This window comes from Balearica regulorum, chromosome 2 (assembly GCF_011004875.1).
Source record: "Balearica regulorum gibbericeps isolate bBalReg1 chromosome 2, bBalReg1.pri, whole genome shotgun sequence".
Lineage (NCBI taxonomy): Eukaryota > Metazoa > Chordata > Aves > Gruiformes > Gruidae > Balearica > Balearica regulorum.
The window spans coordinates 151,390,022-151,407,809 of record NC_046185.1 but is presented as its reverse complement, the minus strand read 5'-3'; the positions used below and the strand labels follow the sequence as shown (position 1 = coordinate 151,407,809).

The window sequence follows — 17,788 nt, the reverse complement described above, 5'->3', positions numbered from 1 at the left end:
TGTTCATCTGAAGATTATATATCTAAATAGCTTGTGGTTTAGCTATCAGACCTTCTCAAACTATGTCTTACCTTAATCACATTAAGTCTGTAAATTGTGCACAATCTCTAGTTGTTTACATTGTCTACAGAAATAATCCTCGTGGATTTTAGTTGTTGATTTTTTTTTATTTTTTTTTTAATACAGCCAGAATACCCACCCACATGGTCTGATAGCATCATCTTCTGAAGGTTACAACCATTTTATGATGGTATATGATAAGAAGCAAGTTCAGCAAGAAATTCTCTGGAGGCTTGACTTGAGTCTTTGCTGGAAGAAGTTATTTAAGTACCTATTACCCTTAAAAGCCTAAATTCACAGGACTGTTCACATAATTTTCAGTACTGCTTTAGTCTTGCAAGAAAAGACTACTTCTGCTCACCTTCATTAAATTATTCACGGCATAGAAAGTATACAGCTAATCACTGTGATGAGAATATGCTTGCTCTAAACATTTTTGGAGGAGACTTTATACAAATGCTTTAATTCAGAGTTGTCAAGATTCAATCAAGATTTTCCATGACAGTGCTCCAAATCCAAGGAGCATTGGATTGAAACAAGGTTAGGTTTTGCTTTTCTACTGCAAGCCCTTCTAACTTTTCAAGCTCTTCAGCATGTGTAAGAGTAAGCACTGTCCCCAGTCCCTCACATTTTTTTTTTTTTTAAATAAGAAGTTAAAACCAGCAAAATAAGCTTTTATTCAAACTTCCACTCTACACTGTGTTCCTCTGCCCTTCAGAAGCTATGGCAAGTTGCAAGGAAAACAGTTCGTAGAATGGTTAGAATGGTTTGGGTTGGAAGGGACCTCAAAGATCATCTAGTTCCAACCCCCCCTGCTGCGGGCAGGGACACCCTCCACTAGACCACGTTGCCCAAAGCCCCATCCAACCTGGTCTTAAACACTTCCAGGGATGGGGCATCCACAACCTCTCTGGGCAACCTGTTCCAGTGCCTCACCACTCTCACAGTAAAGAATTTCTTTCTAACATCTAATCTAAATCGACCCTCCTTCAGCTTAAACCCATTACCCCTTGTCCTGTCACTACACTCCCTGACAAACAGTCCCTCACCATCTCTCCTGTAGGCCCCTTCAGGTACCGGAAAGCCGCAATTAGATCTCCCCGGAGCTGCCTTTTCTCCAGGCTGAACAAGCCCAACTCTCTCAGCCTGTCCTCATAGGAGAGGTGCTCCAGCCCTCCGATCAGCTTCGTGGCCCTCCGCTGGACTCTCTCCAACAGCTCCATGTCTCTCCTGTACTGGGGCCCCCAGAGCTGGACGCAGTACTCCAGGTGGGGTCTCACCAGAGCGGAGTAGAGGGGCAGGATCACCTCCCTCGACCTGCTGGTCACACCTCTTTTGATGCAGCCCAGGACACGGTTGGCTTTCTGGGCTGCAAGCGCACACTGCCGGCTCACGTTGAGCTTCTCATCAATCAATACCCCCAAGTCCTTCTCCTCGGGGCTGCTTTCAATCCATTCCTCGCCCAGCCTATAGTCGTGCTTGGGATTGCACCGGCCCATGTGCAGGACCTTGCACTTGGCCTTGTTGAACTTCATGCAATTAGCACGGGCCCACCTCTCAAGCCTGTCAAGGTCCCTCTGGATGGCATATGTTCTCACATAGTTTTTGAGCAACAACTGAAACAGTGCCTACCATACCTCCAAGAAAAAACATAGGCTACATGTGGTGAGAGAAATAGTAGGATGACAGCTCTTTCCAGGGAGTATGGCCAGAATTAGACATCAGTCCTGTTTTAAGAAAGTTAAGCGATATCATCTATACATTATTTTGCTGACACAAACCAGTGAGATATTCCTGATCATGTCCAAGAAATCACATCTCTCTGCTCACAAAAGCTACTTAATTCTCCAAGAGCAAGATTAATCCCATGCACTACACAAGCTCTGCCTTTATGTGAGTGACAGAACCTGCTACACAAACATACGCACAAAAAAAGATCCGTTTTTGTTCTTGGTTTCTGTTTGCTTAGGGAAATGCTTTCCCATAGCTGAGAACTGAAAATAAACTGAATCAAATCTAAACCATAAATACATCACCACAAGTCTGCAGAATAAGGAGTGAGCACCATAAAAGATAGACCACAGATCTGGAATTATTAAAATGTTACATTTGAAGGAATTGTCCATAGTCTAGAATTGCTGAAGCTATTTTGTTATACAACAATTGGAAGAGGGAATGATAGAAAGGTTGGCACAAGGGATCCATCTCAGCTGCCTGCTGTCTCTCAGTGCATGCTGAGATGAAATTTTGGGAACTCTTATTATTGCTTTCATATCGAATAACATTTCTTCTTAAAGCAGCATTAGCCTTTCCTAGGTATTTAAATACCATCCAGCTTTTCTGAATGCAAAGGCTACTCTGGGATCTTAACTAATGTAGCACTGCATCTTATTAATGCTTCAAATGTACTAGGAGGCACACACAGATTCTTCTTTAAACGTTTGGCACAAACAACTCCAGGGAAAAACAAAACAAAACAAAAAACCCCACCCCAAACAACCAACAACCCATAGTTCATATCTGCATCCATTTTTCAGCACAGGCTCACCTTAAATCCCAACCATCCAGGTCTGACCCTCTAGGTAGATCTGCATCACCATGTCCAAGTGGCTCACAATCCAAAAGGCAGTCCCTCCTTCTACGAGAAACAAACACAAAAAAGTATGGGTAAGAAGCACAAATGCACATCCCAGGGTATGAAAACAACTTCACAACTACCAGGCAGTTGCACAAAGGGGATGACCTGGCTGACTACAGGGAATGAAACAGCTTAGAGTATATTGTGACCTTGCCCATTCATACAGATAAGATCATCACCACAAGCAACAGCACTTTTCAAAGCCCAGCTATTGATAGACTGTTGCTATATTCACAGGGAAGGAGAGGTCTTGCAAGTTTTCTAGGAACCCCAAGAAATTTGACCCTTCAGTGACTACAGCCTGAGCCTTTAACATGAGACACGTTCTGGAACTACCAATTTCTCTCAAAATGCTGAGCTTTCACTTAACCACTTCACAGATACTAGTCTGTATTACACCTTTCAATAAGATCAAGCAGCACTGAAGGCAACGACAAAACAGCAGCATCTACCAAAAGACTATTACCCTCAAAATCTTTAAACATAAATGGATGCAACTGGAAGAGCCAGCGCTCTTCCTAGAAACACAGCAATGAGGAGACAGACCTGAGACCTCTACCAGTGGACAGCACCTGACCTATCAAGTCCAGCTCTACAGGCAACACCTGCCACATTGGTCTGATTTTTGATCCTCACACCTTGAACCACAACTGCTTTATTTTCTTCTTTGGCAAATATAATTACTGTCTCTCTCCTGTAATATAGCTGGTAGCAAAACCAACGTTTTTATTCTCGCAGGGTGAGGTTCAGCTCACCTGCACATATTTTTAGGTGCCAACTATACTGCTTTCACTTTCACAGCTGCTTTATTAAACTTCCTTTTTTAATCTATCAAGAAGCACAAAATGAAGTCATGATATGCTAAGTCACCAGAGCAACAACTGTTAAGGGCAGTCAGGTCACTGCTCTGCTGCCCCTGCAGCTGCTGAATGTGTCAAACACTAATAACAGCATCTAGAGAAGAGGTCAAAACAAAAATAATTAATTAATTGAAAAGACAGAAAGACAGAAATTTTGCCTGAGTTGGGAAAAATTCTTATTTTAGAAGACAAACAAACTCCCAAACATTGACTACATTAGAGTCCATCGGAACAGATAAGGCAGCAATTCAGTCTTCTCCCTAATGTTATGCAGCAGTTTATACATTTTAACTAAGCCAGTTTTTACAGTCTACCTGCATTTGTCTTTGTATTTCTGGCAGGAAACTAGCCTAAAGTTCCCAAAATATGGTAAACCACATGCTATTGTTTTCCATTTCCAACTTTCATTCACCTCAAATGAGCAATTCTGCACTTTGGAATGGTAAACGAGTGGGGACTCACTTCGTTCTGGTACGAAAGTTGAAGAAAAAAGATGGTCAGCAAGGGGTAGTTGAAAGAAAAACGAGTTTCTCCACCATCACATAATGCTCAGTTTCTGAAACCCTTCTTGCTACTTAACCATGGGGCTACCTGATTACTGCTACCTTTTCTACCTTATTCCTCTTCACATACTAACATTTTAAAAAGACAGAAAGGGAAGGATTTGAAATCCATCTGGAGTTTTGGTCAACTACTTCATGGGTTTCCTGGAAACCACTGTGAGATGGGAAGATGTGACGTTTATAATGCACAGCAAGCATTAAACCTGCACTGCCACTATTCCACTAGCATATTTCATTATTTGTTCTTTTTTGGCAAATTCCACATTTGTTTATTGGAACAAGAGAGATAAGACCACAGTGCTGCAGTTTTGAAGGTCTGCAGCTTTGAAGCCTGTCAAAGCCTATCTTTTTAAAGGATCCTTGAATATCTGGTGTGAGTTGAACAGAGTTGGGGGGTTTTTTATATTTGTCTATGTCACTATATTCTACACAGCCTTGTTAGTGTCAGAAGTCTTACAAGAAGTTTTGGCAAGAACACATGATCAGACAAACACAAGGCCTAAGAAATACAGAGCACCTACCAGGGAACCTTTGAGATTGAAATCAAAATGCGAGAGCTGGCAAATGAATTCCAACCTTTTAAAGACTGATCTTAGCTGTAATGTTTTGCACTCTCTCTCCAGTTCATCTGAGAAGTGTCTGGCAAGCCCCTTGAACCATACATCTGATAACTCCTGCATTTGAGAGTTTAGAACAAAAGCAGGAAAAGACACTCTAAATACTAATTTTTGCCATTTTGATGGACTCTGCTTTATTATACAATACATAGATCCTGGAATCAGTCAGTACATCATGAAGGAAAGACAGACATAGAAATATTATTTGAATACTTGATACCATGAACTAGAAAGAGGGACTAGTGTATAATAGCTTCTGTTTAGCCAACAAGATTAATCACATTTGATCTAGGAAAATAAACAAACTTACTTTTTTTTCTAGACAAAGATTCTTCTGGATGCAGATAACATCACTATTTAGGCCATTTTAACACCTGAAAACTGAACCAGGAAAGACTGCCACTATGTGCACAGTAGAGAGAAATATAGCTGCTCTGCAAGAATCTGCGGTGACCCACCAGGTTATTCACTAGGCTGGCTACAGGGCAGCTATGACAGCTTCTCTTCTTTAAGGTAAGCCTTGTAGTTCTGGAACCCTTACGTGCAGAATAGACTTTAAAGAGTTTCACTGAAACAAATTAAGGTTGCTTCCTTCCAATGTCAAAAGGACAGGAAAAGACAATAAATTTTTAGGATGTTTTGTTTATTGCTCAATTACTTACATCACATCAGTTCTGCAAAGCCATCCTCTTCTTAGGCTCTTCAAACCCAACCGAACAAAGCCTGACACCACAAAACTTAAAGATGTTTTGATAAGGCCCCATTCTGCAAAGCCTTGGTACATCTTCATTTCTTACAGAGAATTAAAAAAAATGCAGCCTGGAAAAACCTGGGAAGGAGGTAGAGGAGTGCAACAACGTGCCTGTGAAATCACGAATCCTCAGAGAGTTCAGTTAAACCAGAGTCTAACATCTCCTTCACGCTATCTCAACTGAGGTGTAATCCTTCTTAATGCTCAGAGGTATGTAACAAAACATACTGGGCAGCAGCCAAGAGCAAAGGAGATTTTCAGACTGCTGGTTATGCTTTTACAGTGTCCCCTCCCCCTTCCACCCCACCCACAAAGACTATCATCTCTCAGAAAATTACTTAAGAGCAGCAAAATTTAGCTGTATGCCTGCACTCACCTTCTATACTGGGGCTAGCCTGTAAAGTCTTAACATCCCTTGTTCTTATTTTTTGTGTTTTCCAGGCATTTCTGAAGAACCCTACACAAGAGTAACAGGACACGGGCACTTTTGTTTGTAGCCAGCTCTCTTAGAAAACACATTCAAGAGCTCAAATCCACCCTGCTGTTATTTTTTTTTCTATTCCACCATCTTACTTAAACTGTCATTTGTGATGTACTGTGCTCCAGTCAGCAAGACTCTCCTTCAGTACATTTCTCTCCCATTTGACCTCAAATAACACTGTTGTAGTTTGACCATCTGTTCTAGTCCCCCTGCCCAATGATGTTTTCGGAAACAATCTGCTTTTGCACATTCCAGATGTTTAAAGAAATTCGTTTTCTGGAGAACTGAAGATGACCTGCTGAGGAGACAATCTCTACAAGTATCATGATAGAATCATGCGTGACTATGGTTCCTTCAACGCCCAAAAGTGAAGCCATTCACCTGAAAATTACCAGCTCAGTGCTCAGGAAGTTGACATCTACACTAAGAATAATAGATGCACGTGCAATTCTCCCACCATGCCCTTAATAGGTACAGTGCACATTAAGAATAACTCCTATAAATAGCATGGCATATAGAAATAGATCTGAATCAAAAAGTCATGTTATTGCACTGCAAGATGAATGTTTAAGGCACACGTTGGAACAATTGAGGGAGCATATTCATGTTACCACATCAAAGTGCTGTTATTGATACTTGCCAAATACTCCTTAAGCAAGGAGAATTAAAAGCAGGAAGCTCAAGAAAGCCCTTTAGCCAACAAAATCATAAGACATGTTAATGTGAAGTTTTTTCCACAGTAGTAGGCTACAGTTTCTCATAGAATCTGGTTTCGAATCTGATGAAATAGGATTCTGCAAGAAACTCTATACCACCTCACAGAAGCTCCCGTCATACACTGACCTCTAGTGTAATAAAGACTCAAGACATCAGAAGTCTCTTCAAAGCCTTAGAAAACATTTTTAAATTATTTTTTCCAGCACTCTGAATGACATTTTCATGCAGTAAAACAGACTGAAGTCAGAAAGGCCTTGCAAGATTACTCTCAGTTGTTTAACAAAACTGGAGCACAGGTAAAAGAAGCTACAAAACTTAAATTGTTCTAAGGATGTGAAGCTACTGCTGTGCTTACATAATTTACATCAAAGCTGCATTTAACTACTTTGAACACCAGCTTAATATAACACCTAAATATCTGGATGTACAGAATTTTTTCCTACTTACAGTTCTACAAAGCTCAGTTAAAAAACATTTCAAATAGGAACACTTGGCTTGGGCAAGTCCTGTGCCGGACAGATCTCAATTAGATCAGCCCAGGTTCTGCATCAGACTTTCAGAGAGCATGTGGACAGAGCTGCTGACTCAGATCTACTTACTGTATCCAGGACTCAAGACAAAGTCTGCTAGAAATGTGATACAAAAATCCTCATGGGTCCTCACTCACGAAAGACACAGGGCTCTCAGAATCACCTGGGTGGTGGCCTCTTAGAGAGCCCAGGCAGACCGGGGTGGGAGAGTGGCTGGTTGGTTTGGACCAATAGCTTTTGAGGAGAAACAAGTCGTAACAAAGTACAGCATCCTTCATGCAATTTGGTAAGCAGTCTAGAAGAAACAGGATTTCTAGCTACTGGTCCAGAACACTAAAGGTCAAATCTTACCTATAATAATTCCTTTTCTTTTCTACATCACAGTCATTTTATAGCCAAAACTTCTTATTCCAGTTACAGCATGGAGTCAAACAGTAGCATTCAGGATATACAAGGATATCGATCGCTAAGTAAGGTCATTTCAGGCAGTTATGAATAAGATTCATGTTTTAATATGAAAGATCCTGGTCAAAGCCACTCAGCCACACTTCACTTCCAATTTGAGAATGCCAACTCAGCCAGCTACTTACCTCACATACAGCCCATACATCACTCAGACAAGGAACTAAAGCAAGAAATCCCTTATGCTAAACTGTAATTTCTATCCAGAAAATAGTTTGCCACTGACTAGGAAAGCATGAAACCACTCCTCCAGTCCAAAGGGGGCAACAATTAATGCATAGAGCACATCAGAAAGACCTCCGAATAAGAAGGGCGCGAGTGAGCTCTCATGGCTTGCACAACAGATCCTTGCCATTGTATTTGACAGAATGTGTTCTTCCAACTATTTTTTCCCTAAATTCTTGTATTTAATTCAATGCATGTGGTAGTAGGAATGACTTTTAGAACAGTGATGTGCATCAGTACACAGATGTTCCACATTTGTCATGTCACGTGAACCTTGTGGCTAACACCCAACCATTAAAAGTCTAAAAATCCTCCTGCATAAAAATCCACATGATGCATTTGTTCCTAGAAAAACATCAGACAATATATTAGGATTGCTGGAGACAGATTTCTCCAATATTGTCTTTTTTTTTTTTTAACTGCAACAAGCTTTCTTTGGTTTCAAGAAATAAAACTTAAAAAAATACACAGAAATTAAGCCAAATGGTAGCTCGACAAAATTTGCCAGAGCTAGGAGAAAGCCCTTCAAATTGAATTAACTGTAGCGTATCGTGTAAAGAAAATGCACGTTATGTATAACCATGTCCAGAATTTTTTTTTGATAGCCCTTTTCCTAAAGAAACTGTAAAAACACAGGAGTGAAGCAGACAGTTTCATAACCAGCAGAGCTCTTAAACTCTACACTCGAAGTTTCCTAGTTTATTCCTTCCGAAATGAATCCAAACAAAAAATTAGGCACAGAAATTGATGCCAGGACACATGACATAAGCTCTGCCCTCAGACTCTTACGTTCAGCACTGCCTTAATGATAAAGAACATAGCTCAAAACGCTGTATCTGTTAATAAATTTGTATGTCCAGGATTAGTGAAATACTTCACTCTAAATTTTGTATTAGGCCATTGATAAAGTGTCATGCTGCAGATGGTGTGAGTTATCAGGCAATTGCATACTGACTGATTTTTACTGAGTTTGCAATATAATACCACATAAGGATTTGTTTCAGACACTAATTCCTGAGCTACCTTTATTAAGAAGCAGTAGCCCTTAAACATAAACACACTATAGTCAACAGATCACTGTCTAGCCAAAAATCTCATTTCTAAGGGAAAGTTATCTGAAGTTAACTATGTATTCCTTATGGAATGCACCCAGCTTACACATGAAGATCTACAGTTTTGACCAGCTTAGTACGTTTGGATTTTGGCATACACTAGAAAGCATCTAATAATTCATACATCGGTATTTGCAAGCAACCAATAAATTCAAGTAGAATAAATCTAAAGCCACTTCCTACCAGTTATTGTATGTGACAGACCTGTAGTCAGCACCCTGTAACAGGGGAGAGATGGTTTCAATTTTTTGCTGACAGAAGCTTGTGTGACCTTGGAGAAGTCACTGGGGTTGGTCTGTGGCTCCACAGCAATCTCAGCCAGCTGCTGGCTGCCAGATTCCCACTCCTCTCCCTGGCTGTGTAAGTCTACCCCTTCCCAGCTCCACAACATGTTTGACCCTGCACTGACTCATTTCAGACCAGCAACCATAAAAATAATTAAATTGCTTCCTTACACATTAAACACAGATGACTCAGTACAGGGTCAGAAAAGCAGAGGGGTGCAAAGGGGAAACTGGTACATGTGGGTGAGAACACCGTAACTAGCCCCCCATGTTCCAGCTCCCAGTCCATCATTCAAGATGAAGAGAACTCTCCAATTTCACAGAGGTCTGGCAACAATGAATAACTAAAGGTTAAAAAGGCACTGAGATTCATGTTAACTCACTGGAGCAAATTTTTAGACGATGTGCCTAGGGAAGGGGGTTTTTTTATATTTTTTTTCTCCACAGAATACACATTTTGGACAAGCCTGTGGCTTCCATCACCCAAATTTCTAAGTTCTCTAGGGACTCTGAATCAGAGTGAAGTAAAATAAAGATTACAGAGGGATCCATACTGAGTCAGGAGACTCTAGGACAAGCCTCTGTTTTGCAGGAAGCTTCAGTACAAGGGAGGTAAGAGCGAACAGGCACAGAAGAGGCCTTCCCTTCTACAAGTCTGCATGCTCAACAAGATCAGCGTTCGCTGCTGTTTCTGTAATTCCTTCTGTATTTGGGTGTGGGGCATCACACAGCAGATTTATCTGAACAAGTGCAAATTCCTGTATTGGCAGTATGCATGCTGCTTTATCTTGATTAGACAAGACTCAGCCATAAAAAAGGAAAAGGCAAGACATGGTCTTCAGGAGATTCCCTAAATAAGATGTCCCCAAAAGCTGAATCTTATTTCTCCTCTCTCAAGAAAGGGAGGAGGCCAAATCCATTCTTGAAGTGCCCCAAAGGGAAGCTACAACTTCCTGTCGTCTTGAGTGCAGCGGCTGTATCTCTGTTGCTGTTTGGGGCTGGCTACCTCAAAGGTCAGGAAAGACAACCCATTAGGAAGTCCACCAACTCGACAGCTGAACACCTCTTCTCAGCTCTCTCTCCTCCGACCTGTGTTCTGGGGAGCACATTTTTTTCTAGACTGCTGCACATGTTGTTTTCTTCCTGGTTCTTCTATTGGCACAGCTGTAGGTGGCAGAATTAGAACGGATATATGGGAGCAGAACAGGTATGTGTTAATAGTACCAAAGCAGAACCAGAAACACCACAGCAAATGTTCACTTTATTAGCACAGTTAGAACACAGCAGACAGAAAATATTTAGCAACATAGTATGAAAGCACAATAAGTATCAAAAACCTCACTTTTGGAACAGAAAAGGCTATTTCAAACAGAAGACAGACATGGAGGTGCTTGAGCATGTCCAAAGAAGAGCAACAAAGCTGGTGAAGGGTCTAGAGCACAAGTCTTATGAGGAGCGGCTGAGGGAACTGGGGTTGTTTAGTCTGGAGAAAAGGAGTCTGAGGGGAGACCTTGTGACTCTCTACACCAACCTGAAAGGAGGTTGTAGCCAGGTGGGTGTTGGTGTCTTCTCCCAAGTAACAGTTATATGACAAGAGGAAATGGCCTCAAGTTGTGCCAGGGGAGGCTTAGATTGGACACTAGGAAAAATTTCTTCACCAAAAGGGTTACCAGTCATTGGAAAGGCTGCCCAGGGAAGTAGTTGAGCCACCATCCCTGGAGGTATTTAAAAGACATGTAGATGTGGTGCTTAGGGACACAGTTTAGAGGTGGACTTTGCAGTGCTGCTTTAACAGTTGGATTCTATGATCTTAAAAGTCTTTTCCAACCAAAACAATTCTATGATTATAAAAGTGACCTGTTGGAAACACAGCTAATTGGTAAAGAAATTCAAGACATATCTAACAATGTTTGTTTCTTAGACATTCTTTCTACAACTGCCCTGTATCTCCTCATACATACTTTAAATAATTAAGCAGTAGTCATTAACTCATATGCAAAACCTTAAGTAGCCTCTGGAGCCTTTAGTCTCCTTGTTTGTTTTACAAAATCACATCACAAACAATCTGGTCTTATTCATGAGCTAAGCTCTGGAAATTTTGCTCACTTTGTGGACTATATCATTATGGTAGAGATTATCTAGTCCTGTGGGATTTGCCTAGTTCCTTGCTAACTGTCTCTGCTATTAAAAAGTTTATGTTGCCTATAGTTTATTTATGGACTTAGGTTTTTTTGGTTTAAGGTAGCTGTCTCAAATTATAGCTTAAGTCTAATATCAGAGTAATTTTGCAGTGTACTTCATTGCAGCCAATAGCAGCCTTGTTAGTAATACAGTCATGAATACTATATGTAGAAGACAACAGTCTGGATTTAATGGAAGCAATGTCATTACCAGTCAATTTGCCAGTTTTGCATAAATCTGTTCAGAAGATATCTATGCTGTTTGGCAAGCTATTGAATAAATGGGGAGCGGGGGGAAGCAAGCATGATGTGCAGCTCTTGTTGTAAAGTTGTGCATGTTTTTTATGTGAAGCACTTGTGATAAGATTTTACATTTTCAGAGTGAAGTAGTCTGTCTGTGCTGACAATCCAGTTTTGAAAACAGAAGCAAGTACCACAGGCCAGAACACCAGTAACACTGGAAGAGCCGTAGTTTGATTGCTTTGCATGTCATTTAGCTGCTAGCGGCAAGAAGCTTCCCACAGAACAAGTGACAGAAATACATCCTTGCCTCATGTAACTCCTGGGAAAGCAGGGCTGTGATTCTTGCAGCATGTTTACTGTGATCACCACCTGGAGGCCTTATCATTGCTGGCAAGCTCAGTCAGCACTCCTTTCCTCCCGCCTCAGTGCTGGGGAAGACATCTGAACAAGAGCAGACCTCCCTGTTTCAGATGCTTGAGAAACTGGAGCGCAGAGACACCAGCTCAGTCCTGCCCTGCACAGACGTGCGCCTTCTTGCTTTTCCCCAACTCCGTGCAAATTCATAACCTATATACTTAGGGCAGATGTTCAGTTTGACAGCCAGCAGCAGGTAAGTGCACTTTCTGAAACATACACAAAGGGCTACAACATAAAGGGTAAATTTGATTTCTTTCTTTAATTGAAACATGACAGTCTAAAATTCACTTTAAATGACAGAGGAGGTGGTTTGGTTTTTTTTAGGCTGGTAACAAGCTTCTGGAAAAGGTAGATGCATGATAGAAAGGCCATTCCCCCTCAGCTAGGTAACCCGCTATGCTGGATGTGGAAGGTTAAGAACCTCAATAAATGCAAAAAGTAACCATTTGCATCATGTTTGAATTTCATCTAAGCTCAAGAGAATTTCCCTACCTACAGGCTAAAAATAGCAGGGGAAAAAAAAACCAAAACAAAAACATCAACAGCACAATACAAACAAACAGATAAAAACTGGGTTTACAGTAAGTCTAGGAATCAACTATTGTTTTCAATCTCCTCCTTGCAGTTTAGAGAGTATGTGCTGTAAAACACCCACTTCATGTATCAGCCAACTGGCAGACCCAAGTGTTCTGGATTTATGTTATCTGAGTGACTTCTAACCTGCACTTGCACAGCTCTGCTCAGCCAGACCTTGGTTATAAATCAGGACTGTGCATATTTGCAATGTGCACTCTTACTGAGAGTTACCTCCAACATGTGCGAGTGTGCAAGTAACAGGGGTGGGAATCTCCTCTGACAGAGCACCCCGAGACAAAAACAGTGGCAAGAAACATGTACTATAGTTAGAGTTTCAGTCATGAGTTCAGAGGGCAAATCACATTGCTTGAGCTCTCTTACTGCTTAATCTTCAGCTTGAATTCCTTCCTCATCTTTTACATATCAATTAGATATACCAAAATAAAAGCCAAGTTCTAGCTGCATAAACTAGTCCAACCCCCAAATCCAATTTTAAGAAGTGCAGTGATTGCCACGTGCTCTAGACAATATGACTGTGGGTATCCCACTGACAAAGCAGTCTAAAGTCTACACAGGACCCTGTGTCCAGGTTTTACTGACTGCATTCAAGTAACTTCAGCAACTTTGACTAAGATACACCTGGCAACCAGAAGATTCCTTTTATATTTGTAAATCAGCTGCCATTGATTCAAGTCACAGCAGTCCATCTTGAACTCATATCCTAACATAGGCAAACACCGATGTTTAATGAGACTTGCAGTACTCTGCCACACTCAACTGTGTATCTGAGCAGGAATATTTTCAACTTTCAAAATTTTCTCATAAAGCCCCTAGAAATAGACCACACCTGTAATTAAATAAATGCCAATTTTAGCCAAAATAAAATAGGATCCTAGATTTAAAGGCTTCATTATTTAATAAGCTCCTATACAACTAAAATGTGACATCAGAGGTGGTTCTACTACAGTGTCTTTCTTAGCTCCTTCGGCAGGAGCATCAATTATTTAGGGCATCTTCTGAAAGGGCTGAAAAAATCAAATTATAACGTTCTTAGACTTGTTGAGTAGCAATGCTTATAAAAGAGATATTTTATTAGCATGTAACCCAATGACTTCTATCAACCTATTAAGTATTATAGCGCACATTTCCATGTATGCTCATTAGATTGTCTTCCAGATTCTCAAAATGAATTATTTGAAACATTCCTTCAGGCTCAGAGATATTTGCATGTTCTGATAACATAATAAGAGCAGTTTTTTCCTTCAGAAGACATATTCGATTATGTTGCAGATTATAGTTCTTAACCACCTCTTCAAAAAAACCCCATACATTCAAGACTTCCTTACCACAAGGTAACTTGTTTGATTTGCCTACTTTCTCTCACTCCTCTGACTTATTTTGCAGCAGTGTTGCCTCCTTACTGTAGTTTAAGTCTATGGCACTCAAAGTACCCTGAAGTTTCAGGGTTAATACCAAGCACTAAGGTATAGAGAATCATTCCTTCAAGCCAGAGTGCATTCCCTTTCTCCAACACAAATCAGCTTTCACCTGCTTTCATCAATTTTGATACTTTACTGTCTCCCTCATCACTTAAATGTAGAAGCAATATTGAAAATCAGATGCACCATTCATCTCTAAGAGGGTTTACAAACAAGATCTTGAACACATTTTAAGTGAGGAACTGCTCAGTTTCCATTTAATTTAGTTAGTCCCAAACCACTAGTAGCATAACGTATTCACTGCTTTAAAAATGCTGAGCTTCTTGTATGCTGAGAAGTGGCTTTTATCGCAACTGTTTACCACAGGACTGCAGAGGAACAGACTTGCTGCATCAAGCACAGAGAGCAGCAGGTAGCAAGGGAGCCGATGGCAGTGTCACCGCTGGAATTCCAGCTCTCCACAAGCAGCACTTGCAGTTTCAAACTTGCCAGCACTGACAAAATGGCTGAGACAGGTGTCCATTTCTATACTTTATGAACTTAAAAAAATAAAATCTTTAAAAAAGACAGTTCTACATGTAATAATTGTCCAATTTGTGAACATCAAGTTTTTCAAAATAGTCTGCAAGAACTTCTTCTTTTTTTTGACCCTCATTGGGTCTTTTACCTATAGAGACAAAATTTGTGAGACAATATCATTCACGTAACTCATGCCCTCCTTCCAAACTCACACTGCTGCCCCACTAGCAAAATTACTGAGTGGCGCACAAAAAAAATGGAATACAAACAAGAAATGCATGCTTTCTTTTGGCCAGAAAAGAAAAATTATGCAAGTATGGCTAAAGGATAAGATTTAGTGGAGGTCAGGTAAAGGTAGACATGCTAGTGCGGTTGGCAACTCCAAGTGCTTGGCCAGCCAAGGTGGGAGTGGTAAGTCCAGGAATGTCCTATACAAATAAAGTGGGAGAGGGAGGGAAAGAACAAACTGCATTTAAAGTCTCTGCAGGGTAAAAGCCTTCTCACTTGAATTGGGCAATTAGGGTTGATTTTGAAGTCTTCAGCAGTACAATACACCAAGTTTCCATTAAATTGGTCTCCATGTGATCCATCAGGTATCATGCACTATAAAACCTGGCAGGTAGCTCTGATCTTCAGTTACATTCAGCTATATTGTAAGATCTGCTTTGCGCAGAAGCATTAGCACATGCTCTTTTTACATCTCTACAAAGGAGGAATCAAATTTGGATTTGGCAGATACATTGGCCATTTCCTGCCTAAGCTAGACTAGTAATTACTACAACTCTGCACTGAAGCAGCATCATTCAGTGGGTCAGCGCAGCAATGGCAAAATTGCTTTGTGTATCTGGATAAAACTAGGAACAGCAGAATAATCCCAAAAGTTTTAAATGGGAATTAAAGCTGTGCAACTCTTGAGAGACCCATAATAGAAAAGCAATCCCTTAAAAGTATACCTGCTATCCAGCAGCTCTATTCCTAAAGCCAGCAAGAAGCCACCTAAGTCAGAATCTTATTTTCCTCCTATTTTTTCCACAGTCATCTCTCCAGGTCAGGTTATTACGCATCATCCTAAAATGCACAAGCACATCATCCAACTCCAACAGAACACAAGATATCTTGGCTGTTGGGACTGTGTGGACACGGCCTAAGTGTCCAGCAATGAAGTCTTCGTAGCAAGCTAGGGAGGAACACGCAGCCAAAAAAACCCAAAGAAAACCCCCCAAACACCCAAGAACAGACTAATGACAGAAACAAACTATAAAATCCAAAATAGAAACAGTCGAATATCCTACCAAAGATAACAGTCACAACTAATTACAGTCTCTAGAAAGGCCAGATTAAAAAATGGAAGGAATATTAAACATTTAGTTCTCTCAGACAAGGCAGAAGGACATGACTAATGCTGCATGGTCATTAACGAGTAGGTTGTGCACTGGCCTATTCAGATCATCACTTGATGTATTCAAGACACATTCCCTGTGTTTAGATTTATTTCCTGGGCTCAAGCATCTTGTGACAGCATGACTGAAAACATCACCCTCACTAAGGAAATTAATTTCATTAAAAATAAATTCAACAAATGTAAGAATTACTGAAGTTTTAAAAACCATACTTTTCTAGGTGAACAGAATTTTTAAAAATGCTCAGTCTGTTATGGATGACATTATGTTACACTGGAGAACAGAAGAACTCTTACAGATCTGTGATCATCTTCTGATGTGCAACACCTCAAAGCATCTCAGCTTCCTCAACAACAACCGAAACAGCTCTTTTCACTGAGCAATTATGGAACAAGATTGAAAACTTACACATACATGAGAGCAAGAGATGTAGTTGAAAACTTGTCCCCAAGGTTTTGGGAATGGATCATGCCACACAAGAAACAAAAAGAAATGAGACAAAACAAGGCAAGGGCAGTAGTCAAGATGAAGCAAGTCTCTCAAGTGCCTAAGACAACTGGGACATAAGAGTGACTCTTGTAAATCAGATTCACGCACAAATACACGCTTGTTCTAAACAACAGCCCTCAATACAGAGGTTATTAAGAGGATTAAAATAAAAAACCGAACACAATACTCAGATTGCCTTGAACAACCAAGTAATATCAGATCTTGTGCTCAAAGATCAAAGTGAGTTTGGGTTCTTCCCCTTCCTTTAATTTGAGCACACTATTTAAATAGAATGAATCTAATAGATGCTGTAATTAAATCTAGAGAACATATAAAGCAACATTTCTGAGCATAATCCAAACAGTCCCAAATAAGTTCTAGCAGCACATTTCAGGATAAGGGTCCCCTGTGTCACATCTATCAAATTAATTACGCCAGTGCTGTGAGACATCAGAAATAGTACTTGAACAACTAAAATGCTGTAAGCAGTGCTCAACTAACAAACCTTGCAGCTCAGCTGAGCAGTGAGGGTACCTCTGTTAACAATTAATACTGGAACATCTCTGAACAACATGGACTTTGCAATGGACATATTACCTTAACTCTGAATCTAAATCTCAGATGCGAATTATGTAATATTTTGGACAATAAGATCATCAGACAATAATGTAAAAAAAAAAAAAATATTCTTTTCAGGATACTCCTCAAAATGAAACCTGTGACAGAGGTTTGTTTATACAAGTGAAGTCCAAGGCAGTCAAGCAGTTGCACTCTGCTCATTGCCAGATGGCTCTGAAATTGATTTTATCTACCTATAATGCAGAATACCCTCCCATGTCTGGACCTTAACACAACCATGAGTCTCCCCTTTGCACAGCAGATCTGCATCTACCGCCAGAATGAAGTTAGAAACCAAATAGTTTTGTTGTTTGTTTTGGGTTTTCTGCTTTAACTGAAATACTTCAATTTACTTTGTAACAAGCAAAAGTTTTGTTAAGATGTAAGAAAAAATTGTTCCTTTTTTATTTTGATCAAAAATGTATATCTGAACTATCCTGGAGAATGTACTGATAGTACAGCACAGCCTTCTCTAAAACACTGGAGCAATTCAACACCTGTAGCAGCCAATAGAGCCAGCTCAGGTGTCCTTTGTAAACAAAGCCTAGCAATAATCTGGAGATCTTGGTTTGGAAGATGATGTCTTAGGAGACGAAACGCCTGTGCT

At 40.4% G+C, this 17,788-nt stretch overlaps 1 protein-coding gene across 16 annotated transcripts in view; it reads right to left on the bottom strand.

The window, feature by feature from the left end:
• The window catches only part of SVIL (supervillin), a 143,099-nt gene that overhangs the window by 111,139 nt on the left and 14,172 nt on the right, over window positions 1-17,788 (bottom strand). For 13 of the 16 annotated variants that reach the window (XM_075746481.1, XM_075746487.1, XM_075746466.1 and 10 more), the window contains exon 2: window positions 2,609-2,698. The exons of 1 other annotated variant lie outside the window; for it this stretch is intronic. The gene's annotated coding sequence lies outside the window, so the exon portion shown is untranslated. Of the gene's footprint in view, window positions 1-2,608; window positions 2,699-5,048; window positions 5,115-17,788 lie in introns of those variants that run through there. 2 more of the 16 variants (XM_075746477.1, XM_075746469.1) reach the window with 2 other exon arrangements.